The sequence below is a fragment of the Triticum urartu genome, chromosome 3 (genome assembly GCF_003073215.2).
Source record: "Triticum urartu cultivar G1812 chromosome 3, Tu2.1, whole genome shotgun sequence".
NCBI classification, from domain to species: Eukaryota; Viridiplantae; Streptophyta; class Magnoliopsida; order Poales; family Poaceae; genus Triticum; species Triticum urartu.
This window is the reverse complement of record NC_053024.1, coordinates 508,726,695-508,751,417: the sequence shown is the minus strand read 5'-3', so window position 1 is coordinate 508,751,417 and position 24,723 is coordinate 508,726,695.

Sequence of the window (24,723 nt, the reverse complement as noted above, 5' to 3'; positions counted from 1 at the left end):
CCCCAGCATCCCCAAGCTTAGACGCTTGAGTCTCCTTGAATATTTACTTGGGGTGCCTCAGGCATCCCCAAGCTTGAGCTCTTTCCTCTCTTCCTTCTTCTCACATCGAGACCTTCTCAATCATCGAACACTTCATCCACACAAAACTTCAACAGAAAACTTGGTAAGATCCATTAGTATAATAAAGCAAATCACTACTCTAAGTACTGTTGCAAACCAATTCATATTTTGTTTTTGCATTGTGTCTACTGTAATATAACTTTTTCATGGCTTAATCCACTGATATAAATTGATAGTTTCATCAAAACAAGCAAACTATGCATCAAAAACAGAATCTGTCTAAAACAGAACAATCTATAGCAATCTGAACATTCACCATACTTCTGATACTTGAAACATTCTGCCAAAATTAGGAACAAAAATTTGTATAGCAAGACAGTGCAAAAATAATCAGAACCATTTGACGTTCCAGTAAAAAATTATAGATACGACGGAGACGTATCAGCATCCCCAAGCTTAATTCCTGCTCGTCCTCGAGTAGGTAAATGATAAAAAGGATAATTTTTGATGTGGAATGCTACCTAGCATAATCTTGATCATGTAATCTAATCATGGCATGAATATTATGACACGAGTGATTCAAAGCAATAGTCTATCATTTGAAATTAAGATAATAATACTTCAAGCATACTAATAAAGCAATCATGTATTTTCAAAATAACATGGCCAAAGAAAGTTATCCCTACAAAATCATATAGTCTGGCTATGCTCCATCTTCACCACACAAAATATTCAAATCATGCACAACCCCGATGACAAGCCAAGCAATTGTTTCATACTTTTGATGTTCTCAAATCTTTTCAACTTTCACGCAATACATGAGCGTGAGCCATGGATATAACACTATAGGTGGAATAGAATATGATGGTGGAGGTTGTGTGGAGAAGACAAAAAGGGAGAAAGTCTCACATCAACGCGGCTAATCAACGGGCTATGGAGATGCCCATCAATTGATGTCAATGTGAGGAGTAGGGATTGCCATGCAATGGATGCACTAAGAGCTATAAATGTATGAAAGCTCAAATTGGAAACTAAGTGGGTGTGCATCCAACTTGCTTGCTCGTGAAGACCTTGGCATTTGAGGAAGCCCATCATCAGACTATACAAGCCAAGTTCTATAATGAAAATTCCCACTAGTATATGAAAGTGATAACTCAAGAGACTCTCTATATGAAGAACATGGTGCTATTCTGAAGCACAAGTGTGGTAAAATGATAGTAACATTGTCCCTTCTCTCTCATTTTTTTCTCTTTTTTGTGGGCTTCTTTGGCCTCTTTTATTTTTTTGTGGGCTTCTTTGGCCTCTTTTATTTTTTTGTAAAGTCCGGAGACTCATCCCAAATTGTGAGGGAATCATAGCTTCCATCATCCTTTCCTCACATGGGACAATGCTCTAATAATGATGATCATCACACTTTTATTTACTTACAACTCAATATTACAACTCGATACTAGAACAAAATATGACTCTATATGAATGCCTCCGACGGTGTACCGGGATGTGCAATGATCTAGCGTAGCAATGACATCAAAAAACGGACAAGCCATGAAAACACCATGGTAGCTATCTTAGGATCATGCAAAGCAATATGACGATGAATGCTCAAGTCATGTATATGATGATGATGGAAGTTGCATGGCAATATATCTCGGAATGGCTATGGAAATGCCATGATAGGTAGGTATGGTGGCTGTTTTGAGGAAGACTTAAGGAGGCTTATGTGTGATAGAGCGTATCGTATCACGGGGTTTGGATGCACCGGCGAAGTTTGCACCAACTCTCGAGGTGAGAAAGGGCAATGCACGGTACCGAAGAGGCTAGCAATGATGGAAGGGTGAGAGTGCGTATAATCCATGGACTCAACATTAGTCATAAAGAACTCACATACTTATTGCAAAAATCTATTAGGCATCTAAACAAAGTACTACGCGCATGCTCCTAGGGGGATAGATTGGTAGGAAAAGACCATCGCTCGTCCCCGACCGCCACTCATAAGGAAGACAATCAATAAATAAATCATGCTCCGACTTCATCACATAACGGTTCACCATACGTGCATGCTACGGGAATCACAAAATTCAACACAAGTATTTCTACAATCCACAACTACCCACTAGCATGACTCTAATATCACCATATTTATATCGCAAAACTATTGCAAGGACCCGAACATATCATATTCAGGGATCTACAAGTTTTATGTAGGATTTTATGACTAACCATGTGAATGACCAATTCCTGTCATCTCTCTAAATAGATATAAGTGAAGCAAGAGAGTTTAATTCTTTCTACAAAAGATATGCCCACGCTCTAACAAATATAAGTGAAACAAAATAGCATTCTACAAATGGCGGTTTTCTATGTGAAGAGAAACAGGCAATCCAAACTTCAAATGATATAAGTGAAGCACATGAAGCATTCTATAAAACCATACTCAAAAGATATAAGTGAAGTGCAATGAGCATTCTATAAATCAACCAAGGACTATCTCATACCAGCATGGTGCATAAAATAAAAAATGAAAACTAAATGCAAAAGACGCACCAAGATTGCACATATCGCATGAACGAAACGAATCCGAAAACATACCGATACTTGTTGAAGAAAGATGGGATGCCTTCCAGGGCATCCCCAAGCTTAGACGCTTGAGTCTCCTTGAATATTTACTTGGGGTGCCTCGGGAATACCCAAGCTTGAGCTCTTGCCTCTCTTCCTTCTTCTCACATCGAGACCTCCTCGATCTTCGAACACTTCATCCACACAAAACTCGGTAAGATCCGTTAGTATAATAAAGCAAATCACTACTCTAAGTAATGTTGCAAACCAATTCATATTTTGTTTTTGCATTGTAGCTACTGTAATATAACTTCTCCATGGCTTAAGCCACTGATATAAATCGATAGTTTTATCAAAACAAGCAAACTATGCATCAAAAACAGATTCTGTCTAAAACAGAACAATCTGTAATAATCTGAACATTGACCATACCTCTGGTACTCCACAAATTCTACAAAAATTAGGAAAAATAAACATTTTTTATAGAAAGACAGTGAAAAAAGTTTCAGAACCATTTGACGTTCGATCAAAAAATGTAAAATCGTGTGCTTCAGCCAAAGTTTGTGTCCTCCACCGCACAAACCAACAAGCATCGTAAACATCCTAAAGGCAAACCTTGGCACATTACTTTTATAATACAATGGAATTATACAAGGGGATAATTATTTTTGTTGAAAAGTTTCTGTAATCAAGATTCACAAAGTTTCCGTGAGCATGAACAAAGTTCAAGGAGCTCTCCCACTTCAACAGTGCTTGTCTTTCTCACTTTCACTTTCCTTTTTGAAAAGTTTTGGCTTCCCCTCTTTATTTTTGTTGTTTTTAAACTATATGAAAGCACTCAACAGAAATAAATGACTCTCTAAAACTTCCGGGTTGTCTCCCTGGCAGCGCTTTCTTTAAAGCCATTAAGCTAGGCATATAGTGCTCAAGTAGTGAATCCACCCGGATCCCAAGGTATATCAAAGCCAATTTTAATTAACAATGATTTGGCATTTAGTAGTGAGCACAAAGTAACATATATCATGTAACAACGAAGTCTAACTCTCTTCCTATGCATCGGCATGTCATTAAAGAACAAATCATGCACACAAAAGTAAAGGCCAATGCATAGTATAAATAGTTTCTTGCAATTTTATCATATTGGAAACATACAGAGGTGGAGATATAGTTCCTCTCTCATAATAATTGCAAGTAGGAGCAGCAAGCACATGCATATTATATTCATCAAAATCATCATGTGCAACGGTAAAAGGCAACCCATCAATATAATCCTTAATAAGTGCAAACTTCTCCGATATAGTGTAGTCGGGAGAATTCAAAAAGATAATAGGACTATCATGCGTGGGTGCAATAGCAACAATTTCATGTTTAACATAAGGAACTATAGCAAGTTCATCTCCATAAGCATAATTCATATTGGCATCTTGGCCACAAGCATAGCAAGCATCATCAAAAAGGGATATTTCAAAAGAATCGATGGGATCATAGCAATTATCATAGCATTCATCCTTCGGTAAGCACGAAGGGATATTAAACAATGTATGAGTTTAAGAGTTACTCTCATTAGAAGGTGGGCATGGGTGATCAATCCGCTCTTCCTCCTTTTGTTCTTCGCTCTCTTCCTCATCTTTTTCATCCAATGAGATCACAGTTTCATCAATTTCATCTTCCATAGACTCCTGCAAAATATTAGTCTCTTCTTGGACAACAGAGACTTTCTTAATAAGCGCATTAATTTCGTAATTGTATTCATAATTATCATAACAATATTTCAGGATAGCTAAATTTTCAGGTCTATAAACAGCATCATCAAAATCTTCAAACTCTTTAAACATAGATTCAATTTCATAAGCACCCTTAAAAGCAACAAATTCTTATATTTGTTCCACATCATAGTAATCATATATACCATTAGCATAAGAAGCTAAGGTTTTATTATCATTAAATTCACATGAAAAGGGAAGGCGTGGAGCCTTCACCTTAGAGCAACAAGTATAATCATATCTCAAGCATAGTTGCCTAGCATACCAATTTAGTATATGAATTTGATCCCATAATGGTTTCCCTTTTTGTGTCAAGCGGTAATCCCTAAAGTATTCACGTTGATCCAACGTTACTCCCATTACATAATTGAATGGGGTTTTCTCAGGATTATTAAAGTAGTACAAAATATCTTTCACATAACCAGCATCGAGGGTTTTAGGAGGTTCCCCATCTCCATGAGCAGAAAGTACACCTAATTTTTTGGTATTTCGTGTTCCATATCCATAACTAAAGATAGAGAACAACTAAGAACAGCAAATAAAAATTACTTAGTGATAAAGCAAACAAGCACACACGAGAATATTCACCCCACGCTATTGCTCCCCGGCAACGGCGCCAGAAAAAGGTCTTGATAACCCACAAGTATAGGGGATCACAACAGTTTTCGATAAGTAAGAGTGTCAAACCCAACGAGGAGCTAAAGGTAGAACAAATATTCCCTCAAGTTCTATCGACCACCGATACAACTCTATGCACGCTTGATGTTCGCTTTACCTAGAACAAGTATGAAACTAGAAGTACTTTGTAGGTGTTGTTGGATAGGTTTGCAAGATAATAAAGAGTACGTAAATAAAAAGTAGGGGCTGTTTAGATAAAGAAACAATAAAGTAAATATAGCGAGTGTGGAAAAGTGGTGATAGGAGTTGCGAAATTGCCCCTTAAGCAATTGACTACTTTACTAGACCGATAGCAAGTATTATGTGGGAGAGGCCACTGCTAGCATGTCATCCCTTACTTGGAATTCTATGCACTTATGATTGGAACTATTAGCAAGCATCCGCAACTACTAATGTTCATTAAGGTAAAACCCAACCATAGCATTAAGATATATTGGTCCCCCTTCAATCCCGTATGCATCAATTTCTATGCTAGGTTGAAGCTTCTGTCACTCTTGCCCTCCAATACATAGTCCTATCAACATACAACTAACCCTATGGTGTGATCCACGCGCGCACTCATATGATGGGCACCAAAGGACAGCAACATAACCACAAGCAAATTAAATCAATCATAGCAATTCATCAACCACCGATAGGACAACAAAAATCTACTCAAACATCATAGGATGGCAACACATCATTGGATAATAATATGAAGCATAAAGCACCATGTTCAAGTAGAGGGTACAGCGGGCTGCGGGAGAGTGGACCGCTGTAGATAGAGGGGGTAAGGTGATGGAGATGTTGGTGAAGATGGCGGAGGTGTTGGTGAAGATCGCGGTGATGATGATGATGATGGCCACGGCGGCGTTCCGGCGCCACCGAAGGAGAGGGAGAGAGGGCCCCCCTTCTTCCTCTTCTTCCTTGACCTCCTCCCTAGATGGGAGAAGGGTTTCCCCTCTGGTCCTTGGCCTCCATGGCATGGGAGGGGCGAGAGCCCCTCCGAGATTGGATATATCTCTCTGTTTCTCTCTGGTTCTGCGTTCTGTTCTGGCTCTGTTTCACCGTTTCGTATATATATGGAGATCCGTAACTTCGATTGGCCTGAAACCTTCGCCGTGGTTTTTTTCCGAATATTAGCTTTCTTGCAGCAAAAGAAGAGTGTCAACCGCCTTACGGTGGGCTCACGAGGGTAGGGGGCGCACCCAGGGGGCGCGCCCCCTGCCTCGCGACCACCTCGGGCACTGGTTCGCGTTGATTTTCCTTCCGAATTTTCCATATTTTCCAAAAATAAGCTCCGTCCGTTTTTACCCTGTTTGGACTCCGTTTGATATGGATATTCTGCGAAACCAAAAACATGCAACAGACAGGAACTGGCACTGGGCACTGGATCAATATGTTAGTCCCAAAAATAATATAAAAAGTTGCAAAAAAGTATATGAAAGTTGAATAATATTGGCATGGAACAATAAAAATTATAGATACGACAGATACGTATCATAGGTCTTCGGGTGGGATTGCATCTTGAATGATGAAGAGAGCATTCTCATTGAATTGATTATCCGCGGCTTCTCAAGGAGTGAAGTTGCTTGGATCATGCGGATAGAAACCTTCTTCAATGATTCTCCAAAGATTAGTGTTCACATGATTTAAATGACGTTTAAAGCGGTAAACCCAAGAATCAAAGTCCTCATTTTTCACAATCTTAGGGGGAGGACCGGCATGATTCAAATGAGTGGAAGGAACCGGTCCACCATAAACAAGTGGTGGTTCCACATGAGCAAAGATAACGGTGCCATTCTTACCACTAGAAGAAGGGGCCTTTTCACTACTAGCTTCCCCCTTATCGGAGGTAGCATCCGTCACCTTGTCGGTGGGATTAACCACTTTCAACGGTGCGGTGGATAGTTTAAGCCCTTCAAGGAATTTAGTAAACATGCTTTCAACCTCGGTCGTCATGGAGGTTTTCAATGTCTCCAAGGCCACATTGAACTCCTCATGAGAGACCGAGGTTTCCCCATCGCCCATAGACGAGATCTGATTCACACCGGAGTGTTCCTCCACACCGTCTACGGTATCAACCATACTCTTCGGACGGTAAAGTCCTTAATAAAGAGACGAGGCTCTGATACCAATTGAAAGGATCGATATGGTTGACTAGAGGGGGGGGATAGGCAACTAACAATTTTCAGCTTTTCTTTAACAATTTAAACTTTGCATCAAAGTAGGTTGTCTAGATATGCAACTAGGTGAGCAACCTATATGATGCAACAAGGATAGGAACACAAGCAAGCAAGAGATATCACACAAATAAGCTTGCACAAGTAAAGGCACGAGATAACCAAGAGTGGAGACGGTGGAGACGAGGATGTGTTACCAAAGTTCCTTCCCTTTGAGGGGAAGTACGCCTCCGTTGGAGCGGTGTGGAGGCACACTGCTCCCCAAGAAGCCACTAGGGCCACCGTATTCTCCTCATGCCCTCACACAATGCGAGATGCCGTGATTCCACTATTGGTGCCCTTGGAGGCGGCGACCGAACCTTTACAAACAAGGTTGGGGCAATCTCCACAACTCAATTGGAGGCTCCCAACGACACCACGAAGCTTCACCACAATGGACTATGGATCCGCGGTGACCTCAACCGTCTAGGATGCTCAAACACCCAAGAGTAACAAGATCCGCAAGGGATTAGTGGGGGGAATCAAATTTCTCTTGGTGGAAGTGTGGATCGAGGCCTTCTCAACCACTCCCGAGCAAATCAACAAGTTTGATTGGCTAGGGAGTGAGATCGGGCGAAAATGGACCTTAGAGCAACAATGGAGCTTAGGGTTGGAAGAGATTAGTCAACAGGGAAGAAGGGGACCCCTTATATAGTGAGGGATAAAGATCCAACCGTTATCCACCTACCAGCCCGCGGCCAGCGGTACTACCGCACCAGGCAAGCGGTACTACCGTGGGGCCACGCGGTACTACCGCTTGCTGCCAAGCGGTGTTGGGGAACGTAGCAGAATTTTAAAATTTTCTACGCATCACCAAGATCAATCTATGGAGTCATCTACCAATGAGGGAAATAGGAGTGCATCTACATACCCTTGCAGATCGTGAGCGGAAGCATTCAAGAGAACGGGGTTGATGGAGTCGTACTCGTCATGATCCAAATCACCGATGACCAAGTGCCGAACGAACGGCACCTCCGCGTTCAACACACGTATGGTTGGGAAGACGTCTCCTCCTTCTTGATCCAGCAAGGGGAAGGAGAGGTTGATGGAGATCCAGCAGCATGACGGCGTGGTGGTGGAAGCAGCGGTGATCTCGGCAGGGCTTCACCAAGCTCCAACGAGAGAGAGAGAGGTGTTACGGGGGAGAGTTAGGCACCAAGGCTTGGGTGTGGCTGCCCTCCCTCCCCCCACTATATATAGGACCCCTAGGGGGGCGCCGGCCCTAGGAGATCCAATCTCCAAGGGGGGCGGCGGCCAAGGGGGGGACTTGCCCCCCAAGTCAGGTGGGGCGCCCCCCACCCCTAGGGTTTCCAACCCTAGGCGCAGGGGGAGGCCCATGGGGGGCGCACCAGCCCACCAGGGGCTGGTTCCCCTCCCACTTCAGCCCATGGGGCCCTCCGGGATAGGTGGCCCCACCCGGTGGACCCCCAGGACCCTTCCGGTGGTCCCGGTACAATACCGATTACCCCCGAAACTTTCTAGATGGCCGAAACTGGACTTCCTATATATAAATCTTCACCTCCGGACCTTTCCGAAACTCCTCGTGACGTCCGGGATCTCATCCGGGACTCCGAACAACTTTCGGGTTACCGCATACTAATATCTCTACAACCCTAGCGTCACCGAACCTTAAGTGTATAGACCCTACGGGTTCGGGAGACATGCAGACATGACCGAGACGACTCTCCGGTCAATAACCAACAGCGGGATCTGGATACCCATGTTGGCTCCCACATGCTCCACGATGATCTCATCGGATGAACCATGATGTCGAGGATTCAATCAATCCCGTATTCAATTCCCTTTGTCAATCGGTACGATACTTGCCCGAGATTCGATCGTCGGTATCCCGATACCTCGTTCAATCTCGTTACCGGCAAGTCTCTTTACTCGTTTCGTAACACATCATCCCGTGATCAACTCCTTGGTCACATTGTGCACATTATGATGATGTCCTACCGAGTGGGCCCAGAGATACCTCTCCGTTACACGGAGTGACAAATCCCAGTCTCGATTCGTGCCAACCCAACGGACACTTTCGGAGATACCCGTAGTGCACCTTTATAGCCACTCAGTTACGTTGTGACGTTTGGTACACCCAAAGCATTCCTACGGTATCCGGGAGTTGCACAATCTCATGGTCTAAGGAAATGATACTTGACATTAGAAAAGCTTTAGCATACGAACTACACGATCTTGTGCTAGGCTTAGGATTGGGTCTTGTCCATCACATCATTCTCCTAATGATGTGATACCGTTATTAACGACATCCAATGCCCATGGTCGGGAAACCGTAACCATCTATTGATCAACGAGCTAGTCAACTAGAGGCTTACTAGGGACATGGTGTTGTCTATGTATCCACACATGTATCTGAGTTTCCTATCAATACAATTCTAGCATGGATAATAAACGATTATCATGAACAAGGAAATATAATAATAACTAATTTATTATTGCCTCTAGGGCATATTTCCAACAGTCTCCCACTTGCACTAGAGTCAATAATCTAGTTCACATCGCTATGTGATTAACACTCAAGGTCACATCCCCATGTGACTAACACCCAAAGAGTTTACTAGAGTCAATAATCTAGTTCACATTACCATGTGATTAACACTCAATGAGTTCTGGGTTTGATCATGTTATACTTGTGAGAGATGTTATAGTCAACGGGTCTGAACCTTTCAGATCCGTGTGTGCTTTACAAATCTCTATGTCATCTTGTAGATGCAGCTACCATGCTCTCTTTGAGCTATTCCAAATAATTGTTCTACTATACGAATCCGGTTTACTACTCAGAATCATCCAGATTAGTGTCAAAGATTGCATCAGCGTAACTCTTTGCAACGAACTCTTTTACCACCTCCATAATCGAGAAAATTCCTTAGTCCACTAGTTACTAAGGATAACCTTGACCGTTGTCCTGTGATCCATTCCTAGATCACACTTGTACTCCTTGACTGACTCAAGGCTTAGCACACTTCAGGTGCGATACACAACATTGCATACTTTAGAGCCTACGTCTAAAGCATAGGGGACGACCTTCGTCCTTTCTCTCTATTCTGCCTTGGTCAGGTCTTGAGTTTTACTCAATACCCATACCTTATAACACAGCCAAGAACTCCTTCTTTGCCGATCTATTTTGAACTCCTTCAAAATATTGTCACGGTATGTATTCATTTGAAAGTACCATTAAGCATTTTTGATCTATCCTTATAGATCTTGATGCTCAATGTTCAAGTAGCTTAATCCAGGTTTTCCATTGAAAAATACTTTTTAAATAACCCTCCATGCTTTCCAGAAAGTCTACATCATTTTTGATCAACAATATGTTAACAACATATACTCATAAAAAATTCTATAGTGCTCCCACTCACTTCTTTGGAAATACAAGTTTCTCATAAACTTTGTATAAACCCAAAATCTTTGATCATCTCATCAAAGCGTACATTCCAATTCCGAGATGCTTACTCTAGTCCTTAGAAGGATAGCTGGAGCTTTGCATACTTGTTAGAATCTTTCAGGATTTTCAAAACCTTCCGGTTGTATCACATACAACCTTTCCTCAAGAAAAACGTCGAGGAAACAATGTTTTGACATCCTATCTGCAAGATTTCATAAATAATGCAGTAACTACTAACATAATTCCAACAGACTCTTAGCATCGCTACGAGTGAGAAAGTCTCATCGTAGTCAACTCCTTGAACTTGTCGGGATACATCTTAACGACAAGTCGAGCTTTCTTAACGGTGACACTTACCATCATTGTTTGTCTTCCTTTTAAAATCCATCTGCACCCAACAGCCTTACGACCATCAAGTAGTTCTTTCAAAGTCTATACTTTGTTTTATACATGGATCCTCTCTCGGATTTTATGGCCTCGAGCCATTCGTCGGAATCCGGGCCCACCATCGCTTCTCCATAGCTCGTAGGTTCATTGTTGTCTAGCAACATGATTTCTGAGACAGGATTACGTACCACTCTGAAGTAGTACACATCCTTGTCGACCTATGAGGTTTGGTAGTGACTTGATCCGAAGTTTCATGATCACTATCATAAGCTTCCACTTCAATTGGTGTAGGTGCCACAGGAACAACTTCCTGTGCCCTGCTACACACTAGTTGAAGTGACGGTTCAATAACCTCATCAAGTCTCCACCATCCTCGCACTCAATTATTTCGAGAGAAACTTTTCCTCGAGAAAGGACCCGTTTCTAGAAACAATCATTTTTGCTTCCGGATCTGAAATAGGAGGTATACCCAACTATTTTTGGGTATTCTATGAAGATGCATTTATCCGCTTTGGGTTCGAGCTTATCAGCCTGAAACTTTTTCACATAAGCATCACAGCCCCAAACTTTTAAGAAACGACAGCTCAGGTTTCTCTAAACCATAGTTCATACGGTGTCGTCTCAACGGAATTGTGTGGTGCCCTATTTAAAGTGAATGCGGTTGTCTCTAATGCCTAACCCATAAACGATAGTGGTAATTCGATAAGAGACATCATGGTATGCACCATATCCAATAGGGTGCAGTTATGATGTTCAGACACACCATCACACTATGGTGTTCCAGGCGGTATTAGTTGTGAAACAATTTCCACAATGTCTTAATTGTGTGCCAAACTCGTAACTCAGATATTCATCTCTATGATCATATCATAGACATTTTATCATCTTGTCACGACGATCTTCAACTTCACTCTGAAATTACTTGAACCTTTCAATAATTCAGACTTGTGTTTCATCAAGTAAATATACTCAGCATCTACTCAAATCATCTGTGAAGTAAGAACATAACGATATCCACTGCGTGCCTCAGCACTCATTGGACTGCACACATCAAAATGTATTACTTCCAACAAGTTGCTTTCTTGTTCCATCTTATTGAAAACGAGGTCTTTCAGTCATCTTGCCCATGTGGTATGATTTGCATGTCTCAAGTGATTCAAAATCAAGTGAGTCCAAACGATCCATCTGTATGGAGTTTCTTCATGCATATCTACCAATAGACATGGTTCGCATGTCTCAATCTTTTCAAAAACGAGTGAGTCCAAAGATCCATCAACATGGAGCTTCTTCATGCGTTTTACACCAACATGACTCAAATGGCAGTGCCACAAGTACGTGGTACTATCATTACTATCTTATATCTTTTGGCATGAACATGTGTATCACTACGATCGAGATTCAATAAACCATTCATTTAGGTGCAAGACCATTGAAGGTATTATTCAAATAAACAGAGTAACCATTATTCTCCTTAAATGAATAACCGTGTGGCGATAAACATAATCCAATCATGTCTATGCTCCACGCAAACACCAAATAACAATTATTTCGGTTTAACACCAATCCCGATGGTAGAGGGAGCGTGCGATGTTTGATCACATCAACCTTGGAAACACTTCCGACATATCGTCATCTCACCTTTAGCTAGTCTCTGTAGCATTTTATTTCGAGTTACTAACACTTAGCAACCGAACCGGTATTTATTACCCTGGTGCTACTAGGAGTACTATTAAAGTACACAATAATATAATGTATATTCAAAATACTTTTGTCGACCTTGCCAGCCTTCTCATTTACCAAGTATCTAGGGTAGTTCTGCTTCAGTGACTGTTCCCCTCATTATAGAAGCACTTAGTCTCGGGTTTGGTTCAATCTTGGGTTTCTTCACTAGAGCAGCAACTGATTTGCCGTCTCATGAAGTATCCCTTCTTTCCCTTGCCCTTCTTGAAACTAGTGGCTTAACCATCAACAATTGATGCTCCTACTTGATTTCTACTCTTGCAGTGTCAAACATCGCGAGCTGCTCAAGGATCATCATGTCTATCCCTGATATGTTATAGTTCATCACGAAGCTCCAATAGCTTGGTGGCAGTGACTATGGAGAATCATCACTATCTCATCTGGAAGATTAACTCCCACTCGATTCAAGCAATTGTAGTACTCAGACAATCTGAGCACATGCTCAACGATTGAGCTTTTCTCCCTTAGTTTGCAGGCTTAAGAAACTTGTCAGAGGTCTCATACCTCTTGACGTGGGCACTAGTCTGAAATCCCAATTTCAGTCTTTGGAACATCTCATATGTTCTGCGACATTTCAAAAAAAACGTCTTTGGTGCCACAATTATAAACCATTAGTATTACGCAGTGAACTATCACGTAGTCATCAAAACGTGTATGTCAGATGTTTCCCAACATCTACAGACGACGCTCGAGGTTCAACGCACTGAGCGGTGCATTAAGGACATAGCCCTTCTATGCAGCAATGAGGACAATCCTCAGTTCACGGACCCAGTCCGCATAATTGCTACTGTCAACTCTCAACTAAATTTTTTGTAGGAACATATCTAAAACAGTAGAACCAAAGCGTGAGCTACGACATAATTTGCAAAGACCTTTTGACTATGTTCATGATAATTAAGTTCATCTAATCAAATTATTCAATGAACTCCCACTTAGATAGACATCCCTCTAGTCATCTAAGTGATACATGATCCGAGTCAACTAGGCCGTGTCCGATCATCACGTGAGACGGACTAGACATCATCGGTGAACATCTTCATGTTGATCGTATCCACTATACGACTCATGTTCGACCTTTCGGTCTTCCGTGTTCCAAGGCCATGTCTGTACATGCTAGGCTCATCAAGTCAACCTAAGTGTTTCGCATGTGTAAATCTGGCTTACACCCGTTGTATGCGAACGTTAGAATCTATCACACCCTATCATCACATGGTGCTTCGAAACAACGAACCTTTGCAACGGTGCACAGTTAGGGGGAACACTTTTCTTGAAATTTCAGTGAGGGATCATCTTATTTATGCTACCGTTGTTCTAAGCAAATAAGATGTAAACATGACAAACATCACATGCAAATCATAAAGTGACATGATATGGCCAATATCATCTTGCGCCTTTTGATCTCCATCTTTGAGGTGCGGCATGATCACATTTGTCACCGGCATGACACCATGATCTCCATCATCGCGTCTTCATGAAGTTGCCTCGCCAACTATTACTTCTACTACTATGGCTAATGGTTAGCAATAAAGGAAAGTAATTACATGGCGTTTTCATTGACACGCAGGTCATAAATAAATTAAGACAACTCCTATGGCTCCTGCCAGTTGTCATACTCATCGACATGCAAGTCGTGATTCCTATTACAAGAACATGATCAATCTCATACATCACATATATCATTCATCACATCCTTTTGGCCATATCACATCACATAGCATACCCTGCAAAAAAAAGTTAGACGTCCTCTAATTGTTGTTGCATGTTTTACGTGGCTGCTATGGGTTTCTAGCAAGAACGTTTCTTACCTACGCAAAACCACAACGGTGATATGCCAATTGCTATTTACCCTTCATAAGGACCCTTTTCATCGAATCCGATCCGACTAAAGTGGGAGAGACAGACACCCGCTAGCCACCTTATGCATCAAGTGCATGTCAGTCGGTGGAACCTGTCTCACGTAAGAGTACGTGTAAGGTCGGTCCGAGCCGCTTCATCCCACAATGCCGTCGAATCAAGATAAGACTAGTAACGGCAAGCAAATTGAACAAATCATCGCCCACAACTACTTTGTGTTCTACTCGTGCATAGCATCTACGCATAGACCTAGCTCATGATGCCACTATTGGGGAACGTAGCAGAATTTTTAAATTTTCTACGCATCACCAAGATCAATCTATGGAGTCATCTAGCAATGAGGGAAAGAGGAGTGCATCTACATACCCTTGTAGATCGCGAGCGGAAGCGTTCAAGAGAACGGGGTTGATGGAGTCGTACTCGTCGTGATCCAAATCACCGATGACCAAGTGCCGAACGGACGGCACCTCCGCGTTCAACACACGTACGGTTGGGAAGACGTCTCCTCCTTCTTGATCCAGCAAGGGGAAGGAGAGGTTGATGGAGATCCAGCAGCACGACAGCGTGGTGGTGGAAGCAGCGGTGATCTCGGCAGGGCTTCGCCAAGCTCCAACAAGAGAGAGAGAGAGGTGTTACGAGGGAGAGGGAGGCGCCAAGGCTTGGGTGTGGATGCCCTCCCTCCCCCACTATATATAGGACCCCTAGGGGGGCGCCGGCCCTAGGAGATCCAATCTCCAAGGGGGGCGGCGGCCAAGGGGGGGACTTGCCCCCCAAGTCAGGTGGGGCGCCCCCACCCCTAGGGTTTCCAACCCTAGGCGCTGGGGGAGGCCCATGGGGGGCGCACCAGCCCACCAGGGGCTGGTTCCCCTCCCACTTCAGCCCATGGGGCCCTCCGGGATAGGTGGCCCCACCCGGTGGACCCCCGGGACCCTTCCGGTGGTCCCGGTACAATACCGATTACCCCCGAAACTTTCCCGATGGCCGATACTGGACTTCCTATATATAAATCTTCACCTCCAGACCTTTCCGGAACTCCTTGTGACATCCGGGATCTCATCCGGGACTTCGAACAACTTTCAGGTTACCGCATACTAATATCTCTACAACCCTAGCGTCACCGAACCTTAAGTGACCCTACGGGTTCGGGAGACATGCAGACATGACCGAGACGACTCTCCTGTCAATAACCAACAGCGGGATCTGGATACCCATGTTGGATCCCACATGCTCCACGATGATCTCATCGGATGAACCACGATGTCGAGGATTCAATCAATCCTGTATTCAATTCCCTTTGTCAATCGGTACGATACTTGCCCGAGATTCGATCGTCGGTATCCCGATACCTCGTTCAATCTCGTTACCGGCAAGTCTCTTTACTCGTTTCGTAACACATCATCCCGTGATCAACTCCTTGGTCACATTGTGCACATTATGATGATGTCCTACCGAGTGGGCCCAGAGATACCTCTCCGTTACACAGAGTGACAAATCCCAGTCTCGATTCATGCCAACCCAACGGACACTTTCGGAGATACCCGTAGTGCACCTTTATAGCCACCCAGTTACGTTGTGACGTTTGGTACACCCAAAGCATTCCTACGGTATCCGGGAGTTGCACAATCTCATGGTCTAAGGAAATGATACTCGACATTAGAAAAGCTTTAGCATACAAACTACACGATCTTGTGCTAGGCTTAGGATTGGGTCTTGCCCATCACATCATTCTCCTAATGATGTGATCCCGTTATCAACGACATCCAATTTCCATGGTCAGGAAACCGTAACCATCTATTGATCAACGAGCTAGTCAACTAGAGGCTTACTAGGGACATGGTGTTGTCTATGTATCCACACATGTATCTGAGTTTCCTATCAATACAATTCTAGCATGGATAATAAACGATTATCATGAACAAGGAAATATAATAATAACTAATCTATTATTGCCTCTAGGGCATATTTCCAACAAGCGGTACTACCGCAAGGTCACGCGGTACAACCGTGCAGGCCTGCGGTACTACCGCTGCACCAGCAACGGCTAGGGCAGACCTGAGGCACAAGTGCTGAGGGCGGTACTTCCGCGGGCGCGGTACTACCGCTCCCCCTTGCGGTACTACCGCAAGGCAGGAATCCCCTAGCCTGGGAAGAGAGAGGATAAGGAAACAACCGTGCCTACTTCCGCTGAAAAACGGAAGAAGCAAAAACCCGACACAGTACTACCGCAGAGGGGTGGTACTACCGCCTGGCAGCTGAGCACGGTACTACCGCGGAATGAAAGCGGTACTGCCGTGATGGGTGCGGATGTAAAAAATTACATCCGCCCCTACTACCGTGGGGGAGCGGTACTAGCCTGGTGGGCCACGGTAGTGCAGCTCCAGGGGAGCGGTACTACCGTGGGCACTTGCGGTACTACCGCGCCGCAGCACGGTACTACCGCTGGTGCCTATGGTACTACCGCTCACCTGGGAGTAGTACTACTGCAGGCCAACACAGCAGCCAGAAACAAGGTGACGAGATAAACAACGAAGGAAGCTCCAAGGTGCAAGAGAAAGGAGGGGACAAGGAAGAAACGTGTACGTGATGATTCCACCCAAACCTTTCCGACGCGGACCCCCTCTTAATAGTACGGCTTTCCTACAACTCAAATCCACCAAAAAGAAACGTAGAAAAGACGCCGTCTTCAACAGTCTTCGAGGGGCACCCAACCATCTTGTGCCTAGTGATGAAATGTCTGGGATACTCAAGGCACACGATTAGTCCGCAAACGCGTTGTCATCAATCACCAAAACACCTTAGGGATAAATATGCCCTTATAATTATCAACTCTGCATCTTTTGGCTTCAATATTATGAATATGTGTATCACTACTATCGAGATTCATTAAAAATAGACACTCTTCAAGGGTGCATGACCATAAAAGATATTACTATTATAAATAGAACAACCATTATTCTCAGATTTAAATGAATAACCGTCTCGCATCAAACAAGATCCAGATATAATGTTCATGCTCAACGCTGGCACCAAATAACAATTATTCAGGTCTAATATTAATCCCGAAGGTAGATGTAGAGGTAGTGTGCCAACAGCGATCACATCGACTTTGGAACCATTTCCCACGCGCATCGTCACCTCGTCCTTAGTCAATCTTCGCTTAATCTGTAGCCCATGTTTCGAGTTGCAAATATTAGCAACAAACCAGTATCAAATACCCAGGTGCTACTACGAGCGTTAGTAAGGTACACATCAATAACATGTATATCACATATACCTTTGTTCACCTTGCCATCCTTCTTATCCGCCAAATACTTGGGGCAGTTTTGCTTCCAGTGACCAGTCCCTTTGCAGTAGAAGCACTCAGTTTCAGGCTTAGGTCTAGACTTGGGTTTCTTCACTTGAGCAGCAACTGGCTTGCTATTCTTCTTGAAGTTCCCCTTCTTCCCTTTACCTTTTTTCTTGAAACTGGTGGTCTTGTTGACCATCAACACTTGATGCTCTTTCTTGATTTCTACCTCCGTAGCCTTTAGCATTGCAAAGAGCTCGGGAATCGTCTTATCCATCCGTTGCATATTATAGTTCATCACAAAGCTCTTGTAGCTTGGTGGCAGTGATTGAAGAACTCTGTCAATGACACTATCATCAGGAAGATTAACTCCCAGTTGAGTCAAATGGTTGTGGTACCCAGACATTCTAAGTATATGTTCACTGACAGGACTATTCTACTCCATCTTGCAGCTATAGAACTTATTGGAGACTTCATATCTCTCAATCCGGGCATTTGCTTGAAATATTAACTTCAACTCCTAGAACATCTCATATGCTCCATGATGTTCAAAATGTCGTTGAAGTCCCGATTCTAAGCTGTAAAGCATGGCACACTGAACTATCGAGTAGTCATCAGCTTTGCTCTGCCAGACATTCATAACATCTGGCGTTGATCCTGCAGCAGGTTTGGCACCTAGCGGTGCTTCCAGGACGTAATTCTTCTCTGCAGCAATGAGGATAATCCTCAAGTTACGGACCCAGTCCGTGTAATTGCTACCATCATCTTTCAACTTTGCTTTCTCAAGGAACGCATTAAAATTCAACGGAACAACAGCATGGGCCATCTATCTACAACAACATAGACATGCAAAATACTATCAGGTACTAAGTTCATGATAAATTAAAGTTCAATTAATCATATTACTTAAGAACTCCCACTTAGACAGACATCCCTCTAATCATCTAAGTGATCACGTGATCCATATCAACTAAACCATGTCCGATCATCACGTGAGATGGAGTAGTTTTCAATGATGAACATAGTGACCTATGTTGATCAAATCTACTATATGATTCACGCTCGACCTTTCGGTCTCAGTGTTCCAAGGCCATATCTGCATATGCTAGGCTCGTCAAGTTTAACCCGAGTATTCTGCGTGTGCAAAACTGGCTTGCACCCGTTGTATGTGAACGTAGAGCTTATAACACCCGATCATCACGTGGTGTCTCGGCACGACGAACTTTCGCAACGGTGCATACTCAGGGAGAACACTTATACCTTGAAATTTAGTGAGAGATCATCTTATAATGCTACCGTTGATCTAAGAAAAATAAGATGCATAAAGGATAAACATCGCATGCAATCAATATAAGTGATATGATATGACCATCATCATCTTGTGCCTTTGATCTCCATCTCCAAAGCACCGTCATGATCACCATTGTCACCGACTTGACACATTGATCTCCATCGAAGCATCGTTGTCGTCACGCCAACTATTGCCTCCACGACTATCGCTACCGCTTAGTGATAAAGTAAAGCAATTACATGGCGATTGCATTTCATACAATAAAGCGACAACCATATGGCTCCTGTCAGTTGCCGATAACTGTGTTACAAAACATGATCATCTCATACAATAAAATTTATCATCATGTCTTGACCATATCACATCACAACATGCCCTGCAAAAACAAGTTAGACGTCCTCTACTTTGTTGTTGCGAGTTTTACATGGCTGCTACGCGCTGAGCAAGAACCGTTCTTACCTACGCATCAAAAACCACAACGCGGTATAGTGATTGCTTTTTGATCTTCAGGAAAACCCTGTTCATTAAATCCGATTCAACTAAAGCTGGAGAAACAGACACCCACTAGCCACCTGTGTGCGAAGCACGTCGGTAGAACCAGTCTCGCGTAAACGTACGCGTAATGTCGGTCTGGGCCGCTTCATCCAACAATACCGCTGAATCAAGAATCAACTAGTGACGGCAAGCAATATGTATATACCCACGCCCACAACTCCTTTGTGTTCTACTCGTGCATATAACATCTACGCGTAAACCTGGCTCGGATGCCACTATTGGGGAACGCAATAATTTCAAAAAAATCCTACGCACACGCAAGATCATGGTGATTCATAGCAACAAGAGGGAAGAGTGTCATCCACGTACCCTCGTAGATCGTAAGTGGAAGCGTTATGAGAACGCGGTTGATGTAGTCGTACGTCTTCACGATCCGACCGATCCAAGTACCGAACGTACGGCACCTCCGAGTTCAGCACACGTTTAGCTCGGTGTCGTCCCATGAACTCCGATCCAGCAGAGTTTCGAGGGAGAGTTCCATTAGCACGACGGCGTGATGACGGTGATGATGATGCTACCGATGCAGGGCTTCGCCTAAGCACCACTATGATATGACCGAGGTGGATTATGGTGGAAGGGGGCACCGCACACGGCTAAAAGATCAACTGATCAACTTGTGTGTCTTGGGGTGCCCCCTGCCCCCGTATATAAAGAAGCAAGGGGGGAGGCCGGTCGGCCCTAGCAGGGCGTGCCAGGAGGAGGAGTCCTCCTCCTAGTGGGAGTAGGACTCCCCTTTCCTAGTCCCACTAGGAGGGGGAAGGAAGGAGGGGGAAAGGGGGAAAGGCAAGGCCCCCCCCTTCCTTGTCCTATTCAGACTCAAGGGGAGGGGTGCGGCCCTGCCCTGGCCAGCCCCTCTCTCTCTCCACTAGGGCCCAACAAGGCCCATTAACCCCCGGGGGGTTCCGGTAAACCCCCCGGCACTCCGGTAAAACCTCGATTTCACCCAGAACCATTCTGATGTCCAAATGTAAGCTTCCAATATATCAATCTTTATGTCTCGACCATTTCGAGACTCCTCGTCATGTCCGTGATCATATCCGGGACTCTGAACTACCTTCGGTACATCAAAACACAAAAACTCATATAACGATCGTCACCGAACTTTAAGCGCGCGGACCCTACGGGTTCGAGAACTATGTAGACATGACCGAGACTCGTCTCCGATCAATAACCAATAGCGGAACCTGGATTCTCATATTGGTTCCTACATATTCTATGAAGATCTTTATCGGTCAAACCGCATAACAACATATGTTGTTCCCTTTGTCATCGGTATGTTATTTGCCCAAGATTCGATCGTCGGTATCCTCATACCTAGTTCAATCTCGTTACCGGCAAGTCTCTTTACTTGTTCCGTAATGAATCATCCCGCAACTAACTCATTAGTCACAATGCTTGCAAGGCTTATAGTGATGTGCATTACCGAGAGGGCTCAGAGATACCTCTCCGACAATCGGAGTGACAAATCCTAATCTCGATCTATGCCAACTCAACAAGTACCATCGGAGACACCTGTAGAGCACCTTTATAATCACCCGGTTACGTTGTGACGTTTGGTAGCACACAAAGTGTTCCTCCATTACTCAGGAGTTTCATAATCTCATAGTCATAGGAACATGTATAAGTCATGGAGAAAGCAATAGCAACAAACTAAACAATCATCGTGCTAAGCTAACGTATGGGTCAAGTCAATCACATCATTCTCTAATGATGTGATCATGTTAATCAAATGAAAACTCATGTCTATGGTTAGGAAACATAACCATCATTGATTCAACGAGCTAGTCAAGTAGAGGCAAACTAGTGACACTCTATTTGTCTATGTATTCACACATGTACTAAGTTTCTGCTTAATACAATTCTAGCATGAATAATAAACATTTATCATGATATAAGGAAATATAAATAACAACTTTATTATTGCCTCTAGGGCATATTTTCTTCAGGGGGTGCGCCCAGGGGGTAGGCGCGTCCCCCTACCCTCGTGGACAGTGTGTGGGCCCCCTGGCCTTGATTCTTTTGCCAGTATTTTTTATATATTCCAAAAAAATATCTACGTTGATTTTCAGGTCATTCCAAGAACTTTTATTTCTGCACAAAAATAACATCATGGCAATTCTGTTGAAAACAGCGTCAGTCTGGGTTAGTTCCATTCAAATCATGCAAGTTAGAGTCCAAAAAAGGGCAAAAGTGTTTGGAAAAGTAGATACGTTGGAGACGTATTAGTGTCTGCGGCCAGCGTCCAGGCATCGAGCAGGCCAAGTCAGCGATTCTCACCGGAAGATATGCCTTTGACCAGCGGATGTCGCGTCGATGTGGTAGTGTGTGCGTACTGAAGGAGCGAGATGAGGCCGCGGCAGACTTTGACCGCCCCTTCGGCCGCCTATCCGACCACCTCTCCTTAATGGAGAGCTCACCTATAGCGAGCTATAAGATGGTGGTCGTCCCTTCTCTCGCACCATTCCCATCTAATCCAACACTAACACTTCATCCATGCGCACCCCTAGTCTTCTATTTTGGCGTCATTGATGAGGAGCAGGAAGAGGATCCTATGGTCCCCTTGTGGGCAGAGATGGACAAGGCGTTGGAGGAGGTTGCGCAGATGGAGGCGGAGGCTGTGCAGATGGATGCGCCCGTGCCCGTGCCAGCGTTCGCCCCGGGGCTCGCGGCAACGTCCGCCCCGGGGCCCGCGCTTAACGCAGACGATTTTCTGCAGTGGGCTAAGGCCGCCCAAGCCGTATTGGACGAAATTGACTTGGGCGAACGTGATGATGGCTGATGACCCACAAGTATAGGGAATCAATCGTAGTCCTTTCGATAAGTAAGAGTGTCTAACCCAACAAGGAGCAGAAGAAAACAAGAAGACGTTTTCAGCAAGATTCGTTCAAATGTTTGTTTGGTAGGCGAATCACCCTTAATTCTTCAAACTCCTTCACGCCAGATTCGTTCTCCCTTATAGTTCTGCGTCAACGTCATCATGACATGGTCGTTTCCGCAACTAAGGTCATAAAACCAGAACAATGCATTAGGTTTCGTGGAACACCGTTATCTCATATTGTCTTCGCTCCTTATTAACATTTGTCACTTGGAGGTCACATATTTACTAAAAAATATGTGTTTACCTGTGCAGGTCTTCAAATCATGTTGCATGGGCCCTTATATTGGACGACACACATTACATGGACCACAGATAAATAACTCACTTAACAATCATAAAGTTATAATCATAAATGCTGACATATAGAGTCGACACGAATGAAGACCAATCCCATGCATCTCCTATGGCTTGGGGAATTACTCGCGCATGAGAAGGGAATAACCAAACTTAACGGTAACCAGACTAAGGAAAATCATCTCAATAATGTCACAAATATCCGTAATAAGATGAATGATTAAACACGTCTCGCTCTCAAGATGAGTATGAATAGAGTTACAAACCCTAATCTTATAACTTAGAATTCCTCTCCCTATGGTGGTGTTGCGGTGAATGAAAATGGAGATGGGTAGAAGAGAAGGAATGGATCTCCGACGATTCTTCTTCTATGGATCTCGTCCCTCTCTGTTCTCGATGGTGTGGTGGGCTGGTGGCGCATCTTTGTCTGTGATGGTCGATGCCCCTTCACGAAAGTTGCTTGGATTCATGAAGTGGTGCTCACGCCGTGTGGTATGACCGCTAATACACGCGGGAGCGTTCGTACCATGCGTCGTCTTGCCCTCTGGTTGCTCGGTTGAATTTTTGTCTAAAGAATAAGTTGCTCCAAATGGCTTTATTTGATAGGATATTGATTGGTTTTCTTCCAAATATATTTATTCCTGCACATCAATAGCAAAACTAAGTTGTTTTCTTTCTCAAAGTATTAGTGTCAGAAAGGCGTGAGAAATATCGAAAACCCTATGAAAACCAACTCAAAACCCGCTTACAAAAGTGACGAAATATCGACTCATCAACTCCCCCGAGCATAAGTTTTTCTCGTCCTCGAGAAATTAAGGAATAATAAGAATAAAAAGGAAATTGACATATGAGTAAAATGGTTTATCGGCTCATAATATATCCATTCTAATCCTACAGTCATAATTAAGAGATATTTGCATTCGAATGATTGCACTTAAGCTCACCACCCTGCCACAAATAGTTTCATAGCACTAATTTTGTCCACGAGTTAGACCTTGACTGTTAATTAGGTATGGAGCAAGCGAAAAATTATTGGATGAATTTTGCATTTTTCTAGCTTTTCAAAACAGAAACATATCAAGGGGATTTTGGGTAGAAGAAAATATAGTACTCAAGTATCCCACTAACGCCCACTAGCACCGCCTAATCATGCCTCCCAAGTACTTTCTTCAACGGTCAACCATCAGATCTTCTATCTCTAGTGACGGGATTATGCCAAACAAATGATACATGCAAAATGGTTGGTTTTAGTTGTGATTTAAGGTTGAATACTATGGACTAAAATGTTGTCTCTTTCGATCAGTATTCAGTTTTTTAACACATACACACAGGCTCAAGAGGAAGTTGAATAATATTCGCTACGATGTTGCCACTGCGGATGTAAACATGCTCATAACCGAAATCCGAGCCGAAACTCTGGTGTGTCGTTCATTGACCAGCGATGGTCTCAACATAACTCAAGAGAGGTGAAGAAGTCACAATTGTGCGACATAAAGCAACATTATAGTGACAAGCCACGAAACCAGCAATGGGAAAGGGCAAGCTTAGGACGACCGATCCTTCCTTAGCTGCTTCTTAGTGGTGGTCATCATGTTGAGCTTCTGTGTCTTGTCTTGTCGTTTTAGGCTGTATTTAGCTTTGTTTTGTTGGACTTGTAGCTGTTGAAGTGGTTGTGTTTCCTTTCTTGCATGATTCTAAAAAAGTGTGCACTTCATGTGTATTTTTATTGGAAAGGCTTTAGTCTTTTCGAATTAGCTTTTTAGTGAGGCTTTCC